The following is a 25,976-nucleotide window of genomic DNA, read 5'->3' on the forward strand; positions in this document are numbered from 1 at the left end:
GTGAGAATTCAAAAAGGAGTAATTTGAATTTTCTTAGCCATATCCATCATAACAATTGCAAAACCCACTTGTCCTTTTGGAACAAAAGTGAGATTACAGATTTTTGGAGAACAGAAACCTTTTATTTAGGAATATTGCAGACAGATATTTTATAGGACTAAATGAGGCCTCATTGTTACCAACATTTCTCTGACGTGATTCAGAAGTCTTGTTCTACTTAATGAACCCACAGTGTGAGGGTTGGGGAGCTACGTAGAGTATAAAGTAATGGCATGAAACTTGGGCTGATGGAAAATTTTGCTGAGAAAGAGAAGGTGGGATAAACAGTAAAATAAAAGTTAAATGGAGATGTTCATCAATCAGTAATTTCACATCTACTTAGAAATTGGTTGAGCTTGTGCATAGGTCTATATGAATTTTGTTGTCAAAGAGGAAGGTTAGTTACACCAAAGAGGAAGGTTAGTTACATGGTACTTAAGGCACATATGAACAACAAATTAGAACTGTTCTAGACTTTGTTTCCAACAAGCAATATTAATTTTCAGAATAGCCCTTACCCTCTGTAGAGAAAGATCTGACATTCAAATTTTGCATCCAGGTAGGTATTTAAAAATTACTATCATATTTATAACTGGATATCCTTACATTGTTTTAGCATTTCTGATTTATAACACAGGCAAATATCTAAATAATTCAGATTGAATGTTTGCATTTGCAAAGTGGAGAAAGTTCAAAAACAGGAAAGAAAAACCATTTTCCAATTATTTTTTCTAGAGAAGGATAAAGGGAAAAATAGATACCAAATTAATATTTAGGCATATTAAACAAGTCAGTGTTTAATACTACATTGTATACAGTGTTAGCTGTGTCAGTGCAATAAGGTAGCTAACAGTTTCCTAGAATGCAAATCTAATAAGGAAGCACTTGCATTGGCAGACAAGCATAATTCAAAGAAATACTGTTTATGCCATTTTTCATATAATATTGTAGGTTTCTACTATTATTATTAGCTTCCAATTTATTTTTTTATGAAACAATTTCCTGAAATCACTTTCTTTGTCACATTGTGTCCAGCTCTCTAGTTGAAATTAACCCTTTTTCCTTTATTTGTTGTCTTATTTCCTTTGCTCTTACTACCTTCTAATTAGAGTAGCCACTAATCTGAAAACTGGTTTATCTGTGGGAATTGAAGCAAGGATCAATGAAGGAATTTTCACCCTGAATTTATAATAGGAGTTATAATCACCAGTTTCTTCATAATGTTGCATTTTATTATAACAATTCATAGTTAAAAGTTCTAAGAAATTATTTGTGTCAAAATTAGAATAAAAAATGAAGCTGAAACGTACAGAAAGCAAAGAAGGCAAAAAATTTACTTTCACAGGAAACTGTAACCCAGCACTACGGTCCTTTAGAAAACTGAGGAGTGTAAAGGGTGAAAATTTGCACTACAAACCAAAAGGTGTTATGAACTCTTCCCAAGGCTAGTGGTAGATATGATCAAATACCTACTTTCAGTTAAATAATGCTGATAATCAAATGCAATCTGTTAGTAAAAGCCTCAGACAGGATCATACTAGACATGCTGTGCTGTTGTACGCTATATTCCTGTTATACTAGATTCCTGTTAATTATCCCCATATCTTAAAACAAATAAGAGTTATATCTTTGCAAACATATTTGTAAAGAAGTTTTTCACTGGAATTTTGTTATTAATTGTTTTCAGTTAGGAGCCACTCATATTCTCAAACAATACCTGTTCCTTACATAAGTATTATACTCTGAAATTTCTTATGTATGTCTGTAACCTTGTAATATCTCAGTGATGAGAATCCCCATCACAAGACCATGGTTTGTGTTCCTTATTTGCTTTACTCATATTAGCAGCTGGTTATTCCAGCTGAAAAGCAAATATTATAGCCCTTATTTCTGTGCATTAAAAATTAGGTTGTTATCCTCTTTTGGTTTTGCTCTTTTCTTACAGCAGGTCATCTTCAAACCTCCTTCATTTAGCTATTATGAAAGTAATGTATAAGAGACTCCTTTGAGATATAAACAAACAGAAATAGATTATATTTGTAAATTCTCACTATACAAGTCAAGAACCTTCAGAAAATTTAAATGGTCAAAACTATCAGCAATCTGGAAAAAACAATTTTAAGTCCTTTCATCTGTAGGAAATTAGGTTATGAAAGAAAGCATACTGTCTCACTTCAAAATATTCATAATTACTGAAGTAAAAATATAACATGGCCTCCGTAGTCTGCCTGACCTGTGTTGCAAATGGTATCAGTTTATAAAATGTGCAGGCTTCAGAACAAAGGCTAGATGTTCTTAGTTACTCAAGGCTAAGAACATGCAGATCATGTTATCATAATAGACATTGATATGTAATGATGCATTCATCAACACATCTTTATGCAACATGTGTGATATGTTCTACAACTTAATACAATTTGAGGTTGAAATGTAATTCATTTGAGAAGGAATTACCTATAAGATACATTAACTTTCTCATAGTTTTCATTGTGTTCCAAACACTAAATATCTTACACATTCACAGCACTAGCAGAAAGTTAATCTACAGTTCTCTTTTAGGGAATTTTTTTCTTTTTTAACATAAGAGATATCTGGAAGTCTCATCAGAGATTTCCTTATCAGAGTTGTGAAATTCTTATTTGTAGTGTGTGGGCAACTGTTTGGACACATTGAGAAAAATCTATTGGAATATTTCATAAAGGTGTAATTAGCTCTGTGAATAGTTCAATTTTATCCTTTTTAGACTGTGATATTATATAGCTTAATAAATGTTCTCTGACAGCGGGCAATAGGTAGCCTTTTGTGGCTTGCAAAATCAGTTAAGTATCTTGAGTTTTCAGTTAATATTAGCTTGGATCCCCAAGATTTTGCACTCTATAAGCTCTTGAATAATATGACGAATCTTAAAAAATAAATAATAAGACCTTTATTTTTTGGCAGAAATAATTTAAATAAGTTATTAACTTTTCAGTATTACCAAAATTTCTACTTCTTTTTGGTATGAATAGTGCTCAAGAATGGTAATTGAATTTCTACTGGAATTTTAAAAAAATAATAATTTTGAGGTTTTTTTCTGCTCATTTTAGTAGTATTCAAAAAATTAAAGTTTACAAGTAAAAACATTTCATTCCAGTATCTAGCAGGTTTTTTTCTAAGAATCTAAGGAAATTGCATCTTCTAGACTAGCATATTTGTTTTCTTGCATAAATGATTCTAATTAAAAAACTTAAGAAGCTTGTCACTTAAGATCATTAAATAAAGAAGGAAAATAATCCAAATAGTAAACATGTGATAATTATGTGTCTCTTATCTGTTTAGTTCTTGCCTCTTGTAATTCTGCATGAGATCTAGAGTTATCTCAGGGGCTAATGAAGGGCAAAATACTCTGCAGGAAGGTGTCAGTATGACAAGTTCTTATTTTTACAACAGAGAATTAAAGTACTATTTTTACTTCTTGCCTGCAGTATTTTCCATAGCACTGTTGACTACTTCTGATTATCCTAGATTGTCTGATTGAAATGAGACATTTATTTGCTCGTTGGCTTAGAACCTCCAGCAGTGTTTTGGTTCTCTGAAATTGACATTAATATTGCCCATTGGCTTTGATAATTAGATTGTACACCTGTTCAAAAATAAGCACCAGATTCTTAATGATTTTTGGCCATCACACCGTCAGCAGTTTTCCAACAATATTTCTCTTCAAATTATCAGAATATTTTTGTATTCCTTTAATTATGAGAGGAAGTATTCCAATTCTTCCACGGCAATTTTTTGGTAAAACCTCAAGTATCTTTATTCTAAATAAATAACACTGTATTGGAAGTGGGTAACCTGTTTTAAAAGAGGGGTTTTTTTAATTATTCAGCTCCTAATTACTCTTAACAAGCAATATTTTTTTGTTGTTATTTCTACAAAGATAAGACAACTGTACATATAACTAAATAATTGGAGGATATGAAATTACAGTACATTGAAATCCAGCATATCATATTCTCTGAGAAAATTCACAGCTTGACATATTGAAAATTGCAGGTTACTCAGTAGCTATGAGAAGAAAATAAACAGAGAATAATGACAAATAAACTATTTCATACATAAATGTTATTATTTGTTATCTTTTTTCTGTAATAGACGTGATCATACATTATCACTGTTAACATGTTAGAGTTTTATGAATAATCCTTTCTTGCATATTCCTTTATTGGATGTGTTATTACAAGATTAATGACTTTTGTGTTTTGTAGACGGCCTTTCCAACAGGTCAAGGCTTCATTGCACTAATTGACTGTTGAAAGAGCAAAATACATAAGGAGTTTATATAGTGTATTAAAGCCTTTCACTACTGTCATTCTTCGCCTTTATTAAATTATTATAGTCTGATCCACAAATTTCTAGATACCAGGAGGACAGAAAGAAATCATTGGACACTTTGTGAGTGTTACACAAAACAAAGTACTGTCTTATGTTGTTGTTCACTCTTCGCAAATCTGAGTTCCTGATACAGCAGAAGCTTGGCTTCTCAGCTGGATTTTATGCCATTTCTCATATTTTAGGGTTGTTGTTTACTGCATTTTAAACAATTCTATATTGCCTTCACAGGTAAATTTTTACCTGATTACCTGTGGTCTAGACAATCTTTAGAGCATGAACTATTTTGCTCACCATAAAATCACTTCCTGCTCTGTTGGGTCTCAGGGCACTGGACTTCCCAGACCCAGAAGCAGAGGTATAGCAGCATGCATATCTCTTTTCCGTTCCAAAGAGCCACCTGTGTGGTACTCCAAAGTTGGTTACTGCAGCTGGCAACAATACTGCTTTTCCTGGGATATGTCTTATTCTCACCTTGCAGATCAAGAATCTCAATAGCTGGCACTGCAGCTAGATGAACATTGCATTAAATTGGGCCCTCCTGATATATTCTAATAGCTTCTGCTCAGACTGCACATCTGCTGTATGGCTGAAGGCAAATTGATGAATCATTCCAAGCAAAACAGCATAATCAGTAACTCTCTCCATTTCATATCTCCTTTCTGTAGGCCCAGACTGACTCCTTTCTTCATACAGAAGAGCTTTGACCTGTTCCATGGGGAGTCTTACTGCTTTCTTCCTTTATTAATAAAAGTCCCTGATCTTTAATCTGTTGTTCTGATTCAGTTTATATATTGCCTGTCTTAAGGTTCTGCAAATTTCAATTGAATGTGAATGGAGGAATAAAAAACTGTTCAGACCGTATGCATCATTAAAATATATTCTTATCTGTCAGCCAAGGAATTTACACCATAACTGGAGCACTACCAAAACATCTCTGTATAACGCCCTTGGAGGTCAGTGTTTTAAAGGAATGGTTGCATGTTGCACCAATCCAAACTGCTTCAAGATTTTATCTGAACCAGAAAATCCTTGATAATCTGGAGAAGAAATATAAATTCTGTTCAGAGACAAAAATGTAGAGTTACAGGGCACTCAGGATAATCTGTTCCATAATCCTGCCAGGTACCAAGGTCAGGCTGACAGGCCTATAGTTCCTCAGATCTTCCTTCCAGCCCTTCTTGTGGATCAGCGTCATGTTGGCCAACATCCAGTCACCTTGGACTTCCCCAATCAGCCAGGACTGGTGATAAGTGATTGAGAGCAGCTTAGCAGTTCTTACACCAGTTCCCTTAGCACCCTAGGATGAATCCCACCCGGTCCCATGGACTTGTTGGGATTAACAACAGAATTAGCAATGCCAACATTTCAGTTCTTTCCATTGTAATTTCACCAGTGACCACGTAAGTGTAGTCTTAATCGCAGACTGGAAAAGGTGTCATATCTTATGTCTTCCCCTCCTGCAGGTTATAAGGGAAGGATGCCAAGTTTTAGCTCCTGTAATCACCTCAGACTTTAAGCCAGAGGAGGTCATAGAGGTGTCCTGGTTTTGCCAGGATAGAATTTTAAAATAATTTATCAGTTTAGAGAAACTTGAATGATTGCAGAGTTCAATTCTGTGAGAACAGAAGAGATACTATGCTCTGGTGTGCAGGTTTCTGTAGTGACCAAGTTTGAGGGTAGTTTTGAACCATGCAGGTGCGGTGGGCTGGGAGAGATGAAGCCCAGAGCAGCTGACCCAAGCTGGCCAGCTGAAGTATCCCATACCATAAAAGTCATCTCACTCTAAATTGAGCCGTGAGGAGATGTTGGGGGCTTCTACCATGGTTCCCTTCCCAAGACGGTCTTGTCTGTCTCATCGGTCATCCCATACCTCAAGCCCACTCTTTTTCTTGCCATGACCACTGTGTTCTCACTGGAAATGTTGTGTTTGCAGTGTTGGCATTCCCAATCCTAGGTGAGATGTGGTGATAGAACAACTGTCCAAACTGTGACAGGAGGCTATTAAGAAATCTGCAGCCCTCTGAAATTAATGAAAATTACAGATGTGCGATAAGTACAGTTTTATTTTTGTGTTTAGTAGATTAGATAAAATGTTCTGGTAACACAGAGAATTTTACAGCTACTCCCCTGAAGATACCAGTAAAACTGTACCCATAAATGTTGAAAAACTCTACTTTGACAGGGTAACATGCTTGAACAGGTTGTAGACAACAGGAGATACCAAACTTGTATTTCAGAATGTTGGATGAATCAGAGTCTTGTAAAATGGACTCTTCAAAATATTTGAAGTTCTGCATACTTGTATGCAGAACAAGACATTGCTTTGCTTAAAAAACACCTTATGCTTACACCAATCATTGTTCCTGGATATGATAATAATAGTAACCATTAAAAACTTCTATCATCTTCTTAGAAGTCTGCCAAACTTCTGTGGTAGAGCATTACATTGTCCTGGCTGGCCTGAAGCTGTGTGTTTGTGCCTCCATGTGTGTGTATAGCTATACAAAGCTTGTATAAGGGTTTGGCAGCATCCAGAAAAAAGTATTGATTTGCTTATGTAAAAATAATACTGAAGTTTGAACTACTTTTCACTCACAGTTTTTTGGAGTAGGGACTTCAAATTAAACAGATTGATTACTCACCTGTCAGGTACTTCCCTTTTGCGTTACCCATGAAAACTTGAATGTTTTGAAGAAACTTGTAGAAATAAATTTCCTGTGTTCATCAGAGACTTGTTAGAGTTTTGCAGAAAAATGCTTCATAGCTTCTCTATCTGGTGTGTGTCAATGCTGACAGGCAAAGTAATACAATATTCACTATAGCTACTCCCTCTAGCCACAGAGGACATCTAGAAGCAGCAATGTTTTGTGGCAAGTTCTGTTCCATCTTTTCAACACTCCACCTCTGACATCCACACCCTGAGGAAGACCGGTGTGGCTGAGACTAGCAAAGGGTGACAGAGCTAGGCCTGGCATGGTGCAGAGTGGAGGAACTGAGGACAGAGACAAAATAGGATGAAAAAAAAAGAGTAGGAGGAGATGGAATGGAGGGAAAGGAGCAGAAAGAGTGATTAATAGGGCAGCAGGTGATTTTCCTCCTATACTCTGCTCTCATGAGACCTCACATGGAGTATTGTGTCCAATTCTAGCACCTCCGACATTACAAGGACATAGTGCTATTGGAGGAAGTTCAGAGAAGGGCCATGAAGATGATCAGAGGGCTGGAGCACCTCTTCTACTAAGACAGGATGAGAGAGTTGATGTTGTTCAGCCTGAAGAAGAGAAGGCTCTGGGGAAACCTTACAGTGGCCTTCCAGTACCTAAAGGGGATCTACAAGAAAGCTGGCAAGGGACTTTCTATGAGGACATGTAGTGATAGGACCAGAGGCAAAAAGGCTTTAAACTGGAAGAGATTTAAGATAGACATTAGGAGGCAATTCTTTAGTGTGAGGTTGGAGACACATTGGAACAGGTTGCCCAGAGAAGCTGTGGATGCCCCATACCTGGAAATGCTCAAGGGCAAGCTGGATGGGGCTTTAAACAACCTGGCATAGTGAGAGATATCCCTGCCCATAGCAAGGATGTTGGATCTAGATGTTCTTTAAGGTCCCTTACAACCCAAACCATTCTATGATTCTATGGTAAGTCTTATTTTTTCATAATACTTTTTCTTCCCCCATTTAATTTTTCCATTTTTCCCTGTGTTGAGGGAAGAAAAATCTGAAGTTCTGTATGACTTCAGGCTGTGGAGAAAAATTCTTTTTCTGTCTTCTTGCCAGTATGCCTTCCAAGGCCCAGGCAGGAGGAGAAGGTCAACTAAACTTTTCAGAATGACTGATCATTATCTTCATCTTTACTAAAGAAAAAAAACTTATTATATAGGATTGGAAAGACTAAACCAAGCATTTTGTCTATAATAAGGGACTTCTTAACCTCCAGTCTGTGATTAGAGGAGTTAGCTATCCAGTATAATTTAGGTTTTTGTTACAAGTATGCAAATTGAATCCATGGAAGACCAGTTAGAAAATTATATGTAAAATTTTAATTTCTTGCATGTAATTTGGCATCTAGGAATCAGGTTCCAGGTTTCAGACTCTACAGAAAATCAGTTATTGCCTTGCCTTCTCTAATAGCCATCAAATATTGATGTTCAGCAAGTACTTAAATACTAATTACTCTCATATCGCTTTCTTTTTCAGGTCTTGTGTTGACCGGATAAAAGCCTTTAATGAGGATTTTATAATATTTCTTAAGATTTCTTACACACACAGAAGAAAATGAAAAATCTTAATTAAAATTATGTACTTGATTACCTTTCCAACATCATTAAGCAACAAATCCATAGAAAAAATAATGAAATAATAATTGAAATAACTATTAAAAAATAAATATGTATTTTTAGATCCCACTATTCTGGGAACCACAAAAAGTTAAGGCTTTTATAATATAATGCTAGATACTTAAAATTTCAAACTGATAAAACCCAGAATGTGTAAAATCTGACTGGTGGTTCTATGGTATTATCTCCTGGAGGGATCATAAATTACAGCTAAAAATCAATACATTGTCATTTCCGTGACTCAGCTAAACATTTATGTTTGTAGTGAATTAAAAATGGAAATTTTATTGGAAAATTTGCTCTAAAAAAAGGATTTTTGCCCCTTAGCAAAACAATGTAAAGAATTGCATTTGATGCTGTTCCCACCGCAGAAGGGATGTGAAGAACTTTGAAAATATATTTACTATTTTTTTTAATCTTATTTTTTAATGGATCTGTGTGTTCATTTGTCATGGCGAAGGTGACAATTCAAAGAACTGTGAATCAGTAGGTCTTGGGAAATTAGTAATTACATGGGAACTGATTCTAAACTTGTAGCGCTATAGCAACTTTCACTCTAATCTAGAGACTAAAATATTCACATTCTTGACCTGCCAGGTTGGCAGCCAGGATAATCATAAGGATCATATGGATTTCAAGAACTCTAGTGATTATGCTGTATCGTGTAAAATGCACGTGTAAGAAGAACACTGAGTGTTACCAGGCAAAGGAGAAACTGCACAACATCCTGGTGCTATTAGCTACTGAAAAATGAGGAAACGCACTGTTGTCTGTAGCTTTAGGATTGGTCTTCCAGAAAATTTTAAGTAATTATTAAATATATTTTCTTTATCCTTTATTCTCAAAATTTAATTTGTTTTTTAAATTGGTGTAAGCAATGTAGAACCTACACAGAAGGAAATGTAAGGACATGGTGGATAGATTATTTATGAAACTGTAGAAAAATATGACAGAGAGTTGCACAGAATCATAAAACATGAGAATTGCTTGGGTTGGAAGGGACCTTGAAGATCACCTGGTTCCAATCCCCCTGTATGGGCAGGGACAACTTGCTTAAAGCCCCATCCAACCTGTCCTCAAGAACACTAGATAATTTTATTTGCCCTCTATTAAATCAGAAAAACAAACAATAGTCTCACATTGTCACCGTCTGACTCAGGTCCAACAACAACGCTCTCGATCCCCTCCTTCCCCCCACCCAGGTAGGGAAGGAGAGAGAGAAAAAGAGAGAGACTTGGCTGGATTGAAAACTAAACTACACAGCTTTAATTAAAACACTAATGAATGATACAAGAAAATATATACAATTATATACAGATATATTCAGGTATGGGCAAAAGCCTCTCGCCTCCCCCCACCCCAGCAACTCCCACAGCACTTCCCTGAACTGGGAAGAGTCCCGAGGAATCCTGGAGCTGCTGCTGAAGGAAGTGGAGAGTGATGAGGTTCGAGCTCGAGCCTAAGGGTCGACGGTGATGGATGAACAGAGTCCTCCCCGGACACTGGCCATGGACCGAAGAAGAAGGGAAGAAGAAGAAGGAAGGAAGTTGTCTTCTGTGACCTCTGACCTTCCTTTTAGCTTACGTAGATATATGGAATGGAATATCTCTGGCCAGTTTTGCTGTCTGTCTAACTCAGCCTCCTAAGGGGGGGTCACAGATCTCCCCATAGTGTCTGAGCCGGCAGAGTGAAGGGGCGACCTTGAAGCCTCAGTAGTTAGAAAAACATTCCACTGTCTTATCAGCCTAGCAGAACACACTGTTGCTAGTTAAAAGAAAGCTTACTGAAGGAAAAAAAATCAGTAAAAAGAAAAATTGGCTTCATCCTGGCTCAAACCAGGACACTCATCAATGATGCGTTTGAATTATAGCCTGCTTCTCTGTGCTTAGCCCTCTTATATTCATATGTTTCTTTAAAACTTTAAAAGTTGCTAAACATTTTGTGTTAGTGATTCAATGTCAGCACAAAAGTAATTTTCAGTAATCCAATAATCCAAGTCCAGTTTGTTTTGTTCGTTTGTTGGGTTTTTTTTCACAGAATCATAGAATTATTTTGGTTTGATAAGACCTTTAAGATCATGTAGTCCAAATTAATACTGCCAAGTCCACCACTAAACCATGTTTCTAAGCACCACATCTACACATCTTTTAAATACCTTCAGGGGTGGTGACTATCACTTCCCTGGGCAGCCTGTTCTGACAACTGTTTCAGTGAAGAAATTTTGCTTAATATCTGATTTGAACGTACATTTGCACAACCTGAGGCCATTTTCTCTTGTTTTATTACTTGTTACTTGGGAGAAGAGACTGGCGCCCACCTTGCTACAACCTCTTATCATGTAGTTGTAGAATGGGATAATGTTTCCCTTCAGCCTCCTTTTCTCTTGGTTGAATAACCCCAGTTCCCTCAGCTGCTCCTTGTAAGTCCAGATTCAGTGCCCTTACTAGGACTCACTCCAGCACATCAATGTACTTCCTATAGTTAGGACTCCAAAACTGAACTCAATACTATTCCCCAGTCCTGCTGGCCACATTATTTCTGGTATAAGCCAGGATGCTGTTGGCCTTCTTGGCCAACTGGGCACACTGCTAGCTCATATGGAGCCAGCTGCCAACCAACATCCCCAGGTCCTTTTTCTCTGGGCAGCTTTCCAGCCGCTCTTTCCCAAGCCTCCAGCATTGCATAGTCACAGTACTTGTTGAACCTCATACCACTGGCCTCCATCCACTGATCCAGCCTGACCAAGTCTCTCTGTAGAGAGACCTTTCATTGTGACTGACAACATAGTAATGCTCACATAATTCATGCACGTTGCTTCTTATGGGCCTGGATAAGTTCAATAGATGAGGGTATTTTAATGCTGTGTCGATTATCTCCAATATCGACATATATTTATTATTATCTACTTACTCTTAACATTATCTTTTTTTGCATTTTGTATCTGAACTAAATATCCACTCCAGTAGGCATACGTGTTTTGACAACCTGATCTGATTCTATGAACAAGATGCATCCTTTTGATTTCCATTTACTATTTAGAAGTGATTAAGTCACTAGAGGAGCAAGTATTTGGTAAAATCTCTAGCATTTTTTTATAGCAACAGAAAATGAGATTAAACTTTTATTTCACTTTTTAAGCTTTGTATTTATGGTAATATCCTTTTATGATCATGTTTAATAGCTTCAATTAATGTTATACAAAATAGACATAACTAGTGCACTATTTTGAAAGCTAACCTGAGGTAGTGTATGGTTTTGTTAAATATAGGATTCAAAATGGTAAAGCATCACCATGATTTTTCATAAAATGAGCCATTGGTCTTTCCTGAAATTATTCTGTCACTAAACACAAACACTATTGGTAGAATGATTAACAGAATTACTAAGTTGATAATTAAACAGACAAGTACATTTTTGCTAATATTAGATATCTTAATAATGGAATGTAATTTTATAGAAAAGCTTTTTAAAGTTCCACAGTGGTTCCACAGCAGTCATTAAAAAAAAAGACATTTAGTTTTAAAAATAACTTCAAATTTCAACTTTTATGAATGCATCGATGTAAACGGATGATCTTATACTATCCATTATAAGTGTTTATTGTGGCACAGATTAGCTAATTTTCTTCAGTAAGAGTTTTAAAACATTTTTTTTTTATTTTCTGGTTCTTTAAGATTCTTCAACAGATAAATTGTCACAGTTTCTGTGCCAGTAGCTCTTTTCTTTACTCCTGAGAGCTTTATAAAACCTTTTAGATGAGCTTATCACTTCTCAGCACGTATTTCTGTTGTATTTTATTACGGAGACCAGAAGAGTCACTTTCTTCTAGTTTTCAGATAGAAAAGTGGAGCATTTTTATGAGATAGCTTCTTTCAACAAAATTTCCAAAAAGTTAAGGCTTACACTACAAACACTTTTTTCAGGGTAACATGTTTGTCATCATTTGGCTCCCTACTTTAAAGCCACCTCTGTGATTTGTATTTACTCTCATCTGCAAAATATATTTGTGTATGTTACCAGTTTTTCTTGAAATAAGCTTCTGAGTTGCTTTTAAATAATCAATTTTGTCTATGATTCTATGATTCTATGATTTGTCTACATTTTTAAAGATACAGCAGCAAACTAAATTAATGGAATATTTTTGAAACATCATCACAGATTTGAGGTGGCCACCATTACCAATTCCTATTGTCTGACAAGTTTCACCCAATATAATCTGAGAATATGAATCAGAATATTATCCTCCTTTTACAGCAGTAGCTCTATTAAAATTACTTTTCAGTAAAACTTCCATGTTTGTCATCACTGACCTGAATATGAGGAAGACAGGCCATCAATATTTAGATTTTAAAGAAGTAATTTTTTTCAAAATTTAAGTAATTTTTTTTTGCTTGAGACACACAGAACAGTTTTTGATGACATAGTATTTCATTTAAGATGTCAATTAATAAATATATTTTTAGTTTTAATATATATTTTTTATTTTAATATATTATATACATTTTTTACAATTTTAATATATTTTTAATTGGATTGTAGTGGAATCATTCAAAAGCATGAAATTTTTAGTGTTTCAGATTAAAAATTAATGCTTCTATGCAGAACTGAACTACAAGAAAGTTAAGAAATTAATTTTTACCATTGCAACAAAGCCATACAATAAAAATGCAAGAATGTAGAAAGTAGTGTGAAATAGATACACTAATCAGAAAGTGATGTATGGCCAACTGCTGGGATTTATAAGTGATAATGCACTTTGTAGAAGGTCTTGGAAGCCTGTAATTTGAATGATTACTTATTTTCATAAGTACCTAGAAGATGTACTTCCACATTCTAGTGTCATGGCCCCTTTTAAGGAGGAAGCCTGCAGCTAAGGCTGGTTCCATAAGATATAAAAAAGGAATGTCTTCTGATGGGATGATGAGAAAGTGTAGATCTGGAGAAGTCATTTAGCAAAATTTGTGTCAAATAATTTCTGTTCTGTTAAATTGGAATATGTATACCAAAGTTGCAAGAGATGCTTCCAGTTTTACAAGGAGCAGCTTTATTGGAGTCTGTTCTAATGGATTTTAAGTCTTACGTGAGAAATATGGAGAGGTTATTTTGAATTCATTAAATTAAGGAAAAAAAATTAACATTGATTGCAATGGAATATAATGGTGAATATAGCCCCATGTCTTTCAAAATTGTAACAAACTTTATTTTGTCCTGTAAGCCATAATGCCATTGGGTTTAACTGGACAGATAGAAATCACAATCTGAAATTCAATAGACTAAATTTTGTTCTCATTTTTCTGGCACTTTAAAAAATTCATAGTGATTTCATGTAAAATAGAAACCCATGCTTATAAGTGTGGAAGTTTCTCCCTAGCCAGTAAGACTACGTTTTAAATATAGTTGGAGAAAATAATAGCTAAAGCAAAAAGTTATCCAAATCCTAGCAGAGCATATTTGACATTTATAATTCTTCAGATAAAACCTTTACATACGAGTCTGAAAAAAATCTTAATTTCAATTGTCCTGTATTCAATTGTTTCCGTTGTTCTGTACGCTTACCGCCTTCATGAATGTAACAAAGAAATGGTTCTTCCAGTGCATACAAAGTTCCATCTAAATTGGTATCCTATTTTTGGGGCTGGACAAAAGTGGATTTGTGGAAAACTGTAAGAGCAGAAGAGACAGGTAGTCATATGTTCTAGGGGTACAGTGCCAGATTCCAGGAAAATCAAGGTTGAGTACTTCTCAGTCATCGATTGTATCTTTTAAGACTTGAAAGGAATTTTCTTCTATCAAATTTTTCAATAGCTTTCTGTGCTCCTGTAAAATCTTAGTAACAGCCTACTGCAAGAAGTCTCAAGACTCAACTGTACTCCATTAAAAGTTATTCTTTCATATGTCAAACCTGCCTTTTGCTGGTTTAATCTCCCTACCTCCTATTTTGTTAGGAATTCTGACCTGTTTCTGTTAACTGCAACCTCTTTAATTTTTTTTTTAAATCATTCATCCTGTGGAAACCATTCCATATATTTGTTTACATATTTGTTGTTCTGAGAAACTTTCCCTGTTTTGTACGATATACATTAGATATTGTATTCGGTATTCAATATATGATAGTTTTTATTAATAATATTGTAGCATAACTTGTGTTCGCCATTCCCTTTTTAATAGTTCACATCTTTGTACTTTTCCTTTACTGTTGCTGAACACAGTTACATTATCTTAGCATTATTTTTAATTCTGCATATTTAAAACCTTTTCCTTTTTCAAGGAAGTAATGTTTTCACTGGAAAGGCAATAAAATCACTAAAAAAGCAATTAGTTTCATATGCAATTTTCTGCCTCTTGCCCTCAGATTATTCAGAATCTGCTTCTTTCTAACTAACCAGAAGCTACCTATTCTCTTTTTTTTTTTTTTTAAATTCTTGTTTTAATATTGACAGTTTTATGAAAACAACTTATTGAACTGATCTATCACTTCACTTACTGGAAATTGCCATCTTTATACACACGTTTTTGAAGACTTCATTAGTTTCTCTTCTTAAATCAGTTACACTGGGGATTTTCTATACCATAGGTTTTGTTATTATGTTGTTTTTTTAATACCATTTTCAACAATCTTTGCCTTATTAACTTCAGTACAGGTATGCCCAGAAATTCTGAAATTACTGAAATATTATCTTTCTGCTCAAAAATCCTTTGTATCTTTCAAGATAGATGTTCTAACTAAAAGCTGTGACACTTTACACACAAATTGTTCAGATTCTTTTTGTTGTTTTGAAAGAAAAAATAGAAGTGAGCAAAGAATAACTCTTTTCCACATCACTCTGAACAACTATGATTTATCACTATCCTTTAAAGATCCTGGATGATGTGCACAAATGTTTCTAGAACTAATTTCCAGCTCCAAATACTGTGATTTTATCTTCTACCTTTCTGGATAGAAAAATAGTATTGTATTTTTTTTCTGTACCTATTCTATTTGTCTACAGATAATGAACAAAAGCAAGGATATTCATGAACCTGCCAGATTTTGTGCTGTTTATATCCTCCACTTCTTTATTATTACCAGTAAAATATTTTCAGTTACTTTTCATTATTGTTTTCATGCTTAGGCTGAGATATGTTCCAAAATTTAGAAAATTAGTAGAAAAGAGAAGATGTAGCTTTTTAAGGCTCTCATAGTCCTTAGGTTCAAGTCTAAGAAATCTATTGGGAGGAGGATGTTTAGGGCATATATTCTTCCCCAGCCCTAGGATCTTTTAAGTGAAACAACATCTCAACCTGGAGAACACAAGTATATTCCTCTTGGAGATATTCTGGGTGCTTCATTCTAAAGATGACACTGTCACTAAGGAATTTCTTTCCCTTGCTAGTACAGTGGCACCTGTCATAAAAATTTCCAAGTAACAGTTTTTGCCAAACTTGACTATAAAGTAAAAGTTGAACTAAGGGTATTAATTTTTCTTTTTTTCCTAAACTTCAAGGTTATAAGGAGGAAATACAATGAAAATTAAAAATTCTTACTAACAATAAGAAAAGTTTTTCCGCAAAAAATATTTCTGTGTGCTCTGAATTTGTGTTAGTTTTGTGGAAATAACTTGATTAATGCTAAATATGCTTCAGTGTGGAACTGTTGGTGGTGTCTCTTTTGCAATTTTCAGGAGGAAAAATATTTCTGACATCAGGTTTAGGTGTAATTAAATACTATGTCTTCTTATTCAGAGGTAAACTAACCTATACACATACATGTCTTTGTAACAAAGAACTGACTATCTTTTAATATATCATTATATTGTCCTCAATTTTCTATGTAGTATAACTTGAAAGAGTGGAGCTATTTACTGCACCAAAATGATATGACTATCTGTTACTAGAACCTGATAGCTCATATTTCTAATACTCTTCTTCTATCAGTTTATGAGGTGAATGGAATTATACTGGCACAAAATCAATCAAATCCAGCACCTACAGTATATGAACAGAGTTCAGAATCATATGATGAAAAGAATAGCATGTTTGTTTTGTTTTGTCTTGTTTTATTTCTCAGCAAAAATAATGTACATGCCTCTGACCTCCACATACTCTATGGTTGGAGTAATTTATTTTCTAATGATCTTGTGGATTCTGTATCTTCTAAAAATCCTGTAAAAGTTCCTAAAATCTAAGAACATAAAACATGTGGACAATTTTATTAACCTGCATTTTTTATTTCTGATCCCAGTAGAATGATGCTCACTCTAAATCACCTGCTGTGATTCATCATTTTCAGGAAACAAGGGGAATATATTAAATCAGTTATGCCTGGTTTAACAATATAACTAAAAGCTGGATTTGGTTTCTGGTCACAGAAGAGCTTCATATCACATCAATCCAATATTCTATTTATTTTTCATCCATAAATAGAAACATAGTTCTATTATAACTATTATTGCAACAAAATTCTTTAAAAGTAGAGGTTTTCAGGCACCTAAACAACAGTGTGACAAATTTGATAATTGTAAGTAGAAAAAGATTTAGAGATGTGAAAAGCAAAGAATTACGAAGTGACAGTCCAAAAGAGAATCTCAACAGTAATAAAACTAATCCATCTGGACAAAAAAGGGAAAACACAGGATTTCTTTATTGACACTAAAAACTAGAATGTTTAAGATATAAGACCTTTTCTTTCACTGAAAATTATACCTAAAATTGAAGAGGATGTAAAATTAATCTTGATTACATATAATTTGAGCTGCCAATATTCCATCTTAATGTATACATAGTATACACATGATTTTTGGTGTCTTTCAGGGGTTGTGTGTTTCGTTTCTTTGTTATTTTTGAGCATAAATGCACAATAAAACCATAGCTAAAGAGAGTTGAGGAAGGTGTGAAAGAAATTTACCGAATCATAAGCTGAGTATGGCACAGTTTCTTGCCAAATATGAGAACTGCCACTGCAGCCAGGAGGAGAGCACAAATGACAGGCAGCAAACAGGAACAGCAGTCTCTGCAGCCTTTGACACAGAAAGGGACAGAAGGTGGAAATGGGAAACCACAGACCCATCAACCTCACGTCAATCCCTGAGAAGGTAATGGAATAGCTAGTCCTGGAAACAACTTCCAAAGATACTGAGAACAAGATGACTGTAAGAAGTTAAGATGGATTTATAAAGGGGAACGTATGCCTGAACAACCTGATGGCCTTCTACAATGAAATGTCTAAAATAAGTTAACAGTGAGGTGAACTGAAAATTAGCTGAGCTACCTGTGGTTAGTGAAGTTCAGCTGGAGAGCAGTCACTAGTGGTGCACCACAGGGCTTAATACTGGGGCTGGTGCTCATTGATTACCTGGATAATGGGACAGAATGCACCGTCAGCAAGTCTACAGTTTATACAAAACAGGAAAGAGTCATTAACTGAACAAGTAGTTGTCATTCAGAGGCACGTCAAGAAGATGGAGAAATGCACAGACATGAATGTCCTAAAGTTCAAATGTGAATGGCAAATCCTGCACTTGGATGGGAACAATCCCTTGCATTAGGGCAGGCTTTGAGCTGACTGGTTGGAAAGAAGTTTTGCAGAAGCAGAGCTCAGGGATCAGTTGGATTTCAAGGTGACCATGAGTCAGCAATGCACCCTTGTTTCAATGACAGCCAACAACATTAGGATGGGCACTAGGCTGGACTTGAAGATCTTAAAGGTCTTTTCCAGCCTTGGTGATTGTGTATGATTCTGTGTGTGATTGCCAGCAAGTTGAGGGAGGTGATCTTTTTCCTCTGCTCAGCACTAGTGAGACCACATAAAGATTACTGGTTTCAGTTCCAGTTTCCAGTACAAGAAAGATACGGACATACTGGAAGGTCTCAAAGGGCCACTAAAAATCACTGAGGACTTCATTGCTGTGATTCTGCCTTAAGAGATTACTCAGACTGGTTCCAAAAGGCATTATCTGAATTGTGGGATAACAGGTAAATAAGAACATCCTGAAAGTACTAAGCATAAGTGTATTCTCATCCATTCCTGATGCAATGGCTCTGGATGCTGGAGAAGTACCAAAAAAATAGATGGTAGAAACACAACCAGCTCGTGTCCTGGCACTTACACAGTCTGAAACATCAAAATTAGACTTTGTAGATAATAGGTCAATTTGGTCTTAACTGCACTGAATTAGGTGTATTATCAATATAATTGAGACATGGAAAACTTCAGCCATCTATTCTTACACAAAAATTCAGAAAATAAATCTTTTTTTTCCCCCAAAGTAAAGTCAAAACTAGGAATGTTATATGGCAAAAATCAATTTGTTTTTCTAACACATTGGTAAATAAATGAAACATTGTTACAAAAAAAGAACAAGGAAAAATAAATAAATAAGAGAGTGCTCTATCTCTTATCTAATTGTTTTACCTCTCGTCTTTGTCTCTCTTTGTTTGTTTTTGTCTTTGTCTGATTTGCTGCCATGTAGGGATCAGTGCTTTCCCCCTGCTCTTTGCATACATAAAATAATTTTACTGGTCCTGAGAGCACTTGTACTACTTTATCAGACATGGTAGGTTTTAAGATAAAGAAACCCTCACCTCACCAGCTTATCATCATCATTTGTTCCTTTTCACTTTAGCTCCCACCTGATTTTGGCAGTTAAAACCTTACAAACCACAGAGCTAGAGATTAGTTCTTTGTGATGTTTAAAAGCCAAGCTTCAGACTTCCATTTAGATTATTTTCTAGCTGCATGTTATCTTTAACCTTTTTATGAGATAGAAGCCACTATCATGTCAGAATGTGAAGCTGTTAGGAGTGGAAGGGAGCAGCATAACTAACTGTAATGTGCAAGTTCACATTTTACTCTCAGCCTTATGAGTTTCAAAACCAGTGTTTTAACTGTTGCAAAGCTCACTACAATTATGCATGGTATTTATTTTTGGTTCCAGTGATATTGGACTTCAATACAATCAAAGATAAACAGTGTTTTGGGCAACAGCTCAAAGGAGAGCATGGTGCATGGAAGAACACTCCAGTGCCTCCCAGAACTCTCACATAATTTTCATTCAATTATTATAAAGTAGTTTTTAAAAGTAGTGCTCCTAGAAGGTATAATACTGAATGGTTTTGCAGTATATTAAGTAGGGTTTTTTTCAAGAATTGAATAATTTATTTTATTGTGTGTATGTTTTTGTGGGTTTTTTTTAATAGAACTTCATTTTCAGTTAAACAGTAGTGAAGTGTAATGTTTTCACTGTGAAAAAAACAATGCATAACAATGAACGTACCTGACATGATTTGGAACTTACTGAGTCCACTGAGTTTCAAGAAAAATTTGGATGGAGAATAGGAAGTGGATAAGGGGGGGAGAAAATTAATGTCTGCTGCAGAGCTGAATACAGAATCACAGAATCACAGAACTGGTAGAAGTGGAAAGCACCTCTAGAGATCATTAGTCCAACTCCCTCGCCAAAGCAGGGTCACCTAGAGCACATTACTCAGGAGTGCATCCAGGCAGGTCTTGAATATCTCCAGAGGAGTAGACTCCACATCTTCCCTGGCCAGCCTATTCCAGTGCTTTGTCATCCTCATAGTAAACAAGTTTCTTCTCATATTTGAGTGGAACTTCTATGTTCCAGCTTGTGCCTCTTGCCCCTTACCGTGTCACCAGGATCTCCTGAAGAGTCTGGTTCCATGCTCCTTGCATCCACCCTTTAGATACTTGTAGACACTAATAAGGTCTTCCTTCAGCCTTCTCCTCTCCAGTCTAAAGAGTTCCAGCTCTCTCAGTCTTTCCTCATAAGAGAGACTCTTCAATCCCCCAGTCACCTTTGTTGCCTTCCACTGCACTCCCTCCAGCAGTTCTCTGTCTCTCTTGAACTGGGGAGCCCAGAACTGGACACAGATGTGGCCTCACCAGAGCAGAGCAGACAGGGAGAATGACCACTCTCAACCTACTGGCCACACTTTTCCTTATGAATCCCAGGATTTCATTGGCCCTCTTGGTGGCAAGGACACATTGCTGTCTCATGGATAATTTACTATCTACCAGGACTCCCAGAACCTTCTCCTCTGAATTGCTTTCCAGCAGGTCCACCCCTAACCTATATTGGTGCCTGGCATTCTTCCTCCCCAGGTGCAGGACACTACACTTCCCCTTGTTGAACCTCATTAGGTTCTCTGCCCAGCTGTCCAGCCTGTCCAGGTCACACTGGATGGCAACACAGCCCTCTGGACTGTCAGCCACTCCTCCCAGTTTGGTATCATCAGTGAACTTGATGAGGATACACTCAGTTTCCTCATCCAGGTCGTTGATGAGTATGTTGAACAAGACCACACTGAGTATTGACCCCTGAGGGAGACTGCTGGTTACAGGCCTCCAACTCGACCCTGCTCCATTGATCCCAACCCTAGGATTTCTGTCACACAGCCAGCTCTCTGTCCACCTCACTGACCACTCATCTAGTACACACTTCCTGAGTTTTCCAATGAGGATGTTATAGGAGACAGTGTCAATAGCCTTGCTTGTCAAGGTAGGTAACATCCCCACCTTTTGTAACTGGAAGAAGTAAGAGGAAAGTAATGAAGGCACATGTTGAGCAAATGTTAAAAGCTAAGAATTCTGAAAGGGTAAATGGAACGAAATTGAAGCTGGCAATCATGTAATTACTGGGAAGGGAAATGATCATGCTTTTTATTGGCCTGGAGATTACCAAGGTGAAAATATTACTATAGAACATGAATTTTAATATATAAAAAAGGAATGAGAAAAGAGCTTGTGCCAAGTATAATTTCTTACACTGTTTTTTCAGCTATTAAAATGCCCACAAAAAGCCTTCCTTACAAACATGACTAATAAAAAAGAAATAAAAAGAATGTATATATTATTGATATTTTCTTCTTAGTAGGACTAGAACTGTTCCTATGCTTAGAAATCAGAAGTAATTTTTAAAAGAAATACTAAAGCAAGTTACACAAATAAATCTTATACTCACTACTTACAATTCTTAAAATAGCGACCTACAATATCTACTTTTCCAAAGAGATTTTAGATTGTCTTCTTTAACAATAAGTAAGTAATTTAGCTAAAAGTTCAAGGTTTTTTTTTTCTGTTCTAATCTGACGATTTAAAAAATTAAAACCATATTTTTTTAACTGTGTTGTTCACTATTCCATATTTCTGATGTATCTTTTTCAATTTTTACTTTTAAATTTATTTAAATGTTGAGTGCGTGCAATACAAATATCAAGCACAATAATTGGTAAAGAATAATGGCAAAAACAACCTGTGTTTAGTCTTAATGTATGCTTAACAATAGCAAGAGAGCTAAAGTATGCTTTATGTTCAAATATAAGGACATTTTCTGTTCTCTTATTGTGATATCTAAGGCATTACATATTTATTGGCACACTTGCATTTGACAAATAAGTAGTGACAGGCAGAGAAAAAATTAGTTTTCAAGCAAGTTGAGAAAAGTTGGTGTTTTTTACATTTTTTTTTACTACAAAAGTAGAGAATGGATATGCTGGTTCATTCCACTAGCTTATTTATTTATTATTTCTCATATCCTTTTTGCTGGAGAGATTGGATAGATTGGATAGATCCAGAGACTCCTTAATGTGCTTTAGGTTTTTGAAAAGAAATACTAATGAATTAGAAAAATCTTTTGGACCTTCTGATTTCCCTCTCCATGCCACATGTACAGGTAGATATTTATCAGTACACAGTAACTTTACGTTTCTTTTTGTATTATATTTAATACTGTTACACTAGTCCCTTATTATTTTCACTCTAATCTACACTCCTGAGAGATACACACATCTGTCCTCGGGAAGCCTTCATTTATTAAAACTAACAACAACCTTGCAATGTCTCTCTGTAGCATCGTTAAAAAGAATAGTAATAAAACTTAGCTCAGAATTTAAGTATCGTGTGTAGCGGCATTAAAAATAATTTTATCTAGCTCTTCCATTTAATTAACCCTTGGAAAAAATCTTACCTTAGGTTAATATTTACTTTTCACCTGCACTTGAAAAAAAAAAAAAAAGATTAATTTAAGCAGTAGCAAAATGTTTTAAACTATTCTGCAGAGAAATGCAGAAGCTAACTATATTAATTGAACTCTTAATTTTAAGCAGTAGCAAAATGTTTTAAACTATTCTGCAGAGAAATGCAGAAGCTAACTATATTAATTGAACTCTAAATCAGTGACGCTAAACAACAAAGCAAGGAAATGCACAGTGAAGCAGGAAATGTACCATATGTTGTTGTATACCTGGGCACGATGGGGACACTATCTTAATGGCTTTCTTAATGTTCCTGTTGTACTAGATATTGGTGGACATATGGTATGCTGCCTTTTTATATGCCTGTGCATTTTTATGATTTAGTTAGCATTTTCTATTTGTCTGCTGCCAAGGAAAGAGCTTTAAAACGCTTTGTTCATTTATCTAGAGTCCAAAGTCTATGTATTTTATTTTGCTTATTCATTTGTACCCTGATTTTGAATTGTTTTTTTCCTAGAGTAGTTGCATCTTACTTTTATTATGAGGCTTTTCAAAGTTGTATTGTCTGTCTGTCAATAATTTCATAGAAAGTTGTGTAGTCCTTCCACACACAGAGGCGTTTTGACTCATTCTCCATGCTGACCCCACAGACGGCTAAAGCACCAGCAGCAGCTGCAGAGTTGACGGGGCTTTGCACAACCGGGATAGGCACTCTTGCAACTGGCTATTCCCTTGCCTGCCCCAAGGAAGCTCAGCATGCTCCAAGTGGAACCAGACATGGTTCTCATTTTGCCTGGCTCCCAATGCCCTTCCACCATGTGGCTGAGGGGACACAATGGAGCAACTTCTTGCCCCAGTCCTTCCCAGATGTCAGGTGTTGTCAATGCTGACTAGTGCAGACTACAGATGGGAATTATTTCCCTAATTTTTTATGGCACAAACTCCATCAGCATTCACATTTAAACAGGCTATTCATTACTGCCATCATATGGAATATACACATTGATGTTACAAATGTGCAGACGTACCCAGAGGAATTATATCTTGCAAACAGAGAAGAGTAATTGAGCAAACCCTTTTGACATACACGTAACTTTCATTAGTTATGCCTTGGCAAAAATCTCCTTACATAAAGGAGTGATCTCAGATGTTCTTACAGGAGTAAGAATACTATTGTAAACCAGAGTTGAAATTCAAGGAAATTGCTCTACATTAGTTTGTCAATAGGCACACACCATTTTTGTTATTTGTAACAGACCAGAATGAGCTTTTTTAAATAAGATTGTCTGTAGGCTAATGATTTCTGGCAAGTGTATATGCTTTTGTATAAATGTTCAATACTTATTAGTCTGTGTATTCATGTACTGCTTTCAGTAGCAGCTCATTGTATGCGTAACAGCATTATTTTTATTATTAAATAGAAGTCAGAATGCCACTTACTGTTTACAGATGTTAGACAGACTAACATGGCATCTAGAAGCAACAGATTAAGGGTCGTGGCTTGGGCATAACAGAACAACAAAGAAACAGCCCCATGGCCACTGACTCAACTTCCTCACCCCACACACACACACCATGATGAGGAGGACAAAGCTCATGGGTGAAGACAAAGAACAAGGAGGGTTCTTCACCGATTAAGGTCCCGGGCAAAAGAGACTCAACTTGGGGAAAAAATAATAATTTAATTTCACACTAATCAAACACACACAGAACACAGACAGCACAAAGATCAGTGCTTGCATATGTTACCCCACGCCTCCCTTCTTCCTGGGGCCCAAATCCCTTTGCTCCAGGTTTCTCTCCCTCCTTCCCCCCCAGCGGCACAAGGGGACAGGGGATGGGGTTTAGAATCATTTCACAGACTGGTCATTCTTGTTGTTCCCTCCTCCTCAGGAAGAAGGATTCCTTACAGTCCTTCCCTGCTTCCCCCCAGAGCCCTCCACGCACCTCTCCTTCATGAGTCCTTCCCACAAGGCCCGGAGCTGCTCCAGCCTGGGCTTCCCACAGGGTCACAGGCTGCTTCGGGAACAGCCAACTCCCTTGGTGCTGGGGTTTTCCAAAGCTGCATGATCCAAGTCCCCTGGCAGCACATTCCAAGTCCAATGGCCAAGTTCCCCCCTCCTGGTGCCTTCAGGGAATGTTCCACCACGTTCCTCCACGAGTGCAGGGGGGCAGCTGTCATCTCGCCATGGCTTGCAGGGAAACTTCTCAGGCACCTTCTTCCCCTTCTTCCTCACCAAACACCAGCACTGCTCTGCCTCTCCAGCACCGTTCTTCTCCTTTAAGTGCTCCTCTGCTCAGGTGTCATATCAGTTCTGTTGTATGTTAATCACATAGACACATCCATTGCCCCTCTAATGGCTCCTTGGCTGAGTTTAGAGCAAAGGGAGCTTCACAGCTTCTTACCAGAGCCACTCCTAGGGACCATTCACCACTACAAAAAAAGCCATCGGGCCAAACCAGTACATTAAGGAACAAATATTTTAAGTTACTTGATCTGTCTTGAAAATATACTATGTGTGTTCCCAGGTGAAAAAGAGATAATCTAGTGTCTAGTGGGCATGTTCATCAGCAGATGGGAGCATCATAGAGTCTGTGATGATGTAAACAATTACATTGCTATGCTAGTTCAAAAGCTTCTGTACCTGACCAGTTTACTTAAGCCAGAGTGATTTTGACATGTGATAATGGGTTTTTCCAAGAACACAATTATTTTCTAAATAATAGAGAGACAAGACATGGAGACCACTGTGTTCCAGATTTTATTAAAAACTCTCAACATGTTCGGAGATTGCTGACAGATTTTAAGTTCCAAGAGTCAAAACTAAACCAATCGTTTTGTAAATTCCCTTTTCCAAAAACCTGTTTCAGGTGTTTGAAAAAGACAAGAAGAATAATAATTGCACTGTGGTTTATGATAAGATTTCAACAGAAGTGCAATATTGACATGAATAGAATTTGAAATGTATGCCCTTAAGCTTAAAGGATAGGAAATTTTCAATTAGCTTTTTTTAAGGCCAAAACTAGTAATATATACAAAAAGTTTAGATCCATCAGCATTTATTCATTTTTACATGCAGTCTTCTTGGGTCAGCTGATTATATGCACTTTGGTAGTACTTGAGCTCATAATTCTTGATAAACGTGTTGCTCTGTGCAGGGCTGCTGTGTGTTCACTGTGCTCTGAATTCTGGAGAGTGTACTAGACATTCTGGTGCCCAGCCTGAACGGATGTTCTTGTTCTGCTGTATGTTGTTA

At 36.3% G+C, this 25,976-nt stretch overlaps 1 protein-coding gene across 1 annotated transcript in view; it reads left to right on the forward strand.

Annotated features, from left to right (window-relative positions):
• Positions 1 to 25,976, forward strand: part of CCDC102B (coiled-coil domain containing 102B) — a 117,058-nt gene that overhangs the window by 90,356 nt on the left and 726 nt on the right. The window lies entirely within an intron of this gene.

This window comes from Chaetura pelagica, unplaced genomic scaffold (assembly GCF_000747805.2).
Source record: "Chaetura pelagica isolate M959 unplaced genomic scaffold, ChaPel_1.0 scaffold63, whole genome shotgun sequence".
In the NCBI taxonomy this organism is placed as follows: domain Eukaryota; kingdom Metazoa; phylum Chordata; class Aves; order Apodiformes; family Apodidae; genus Chaetura; species Chaetura pelagica.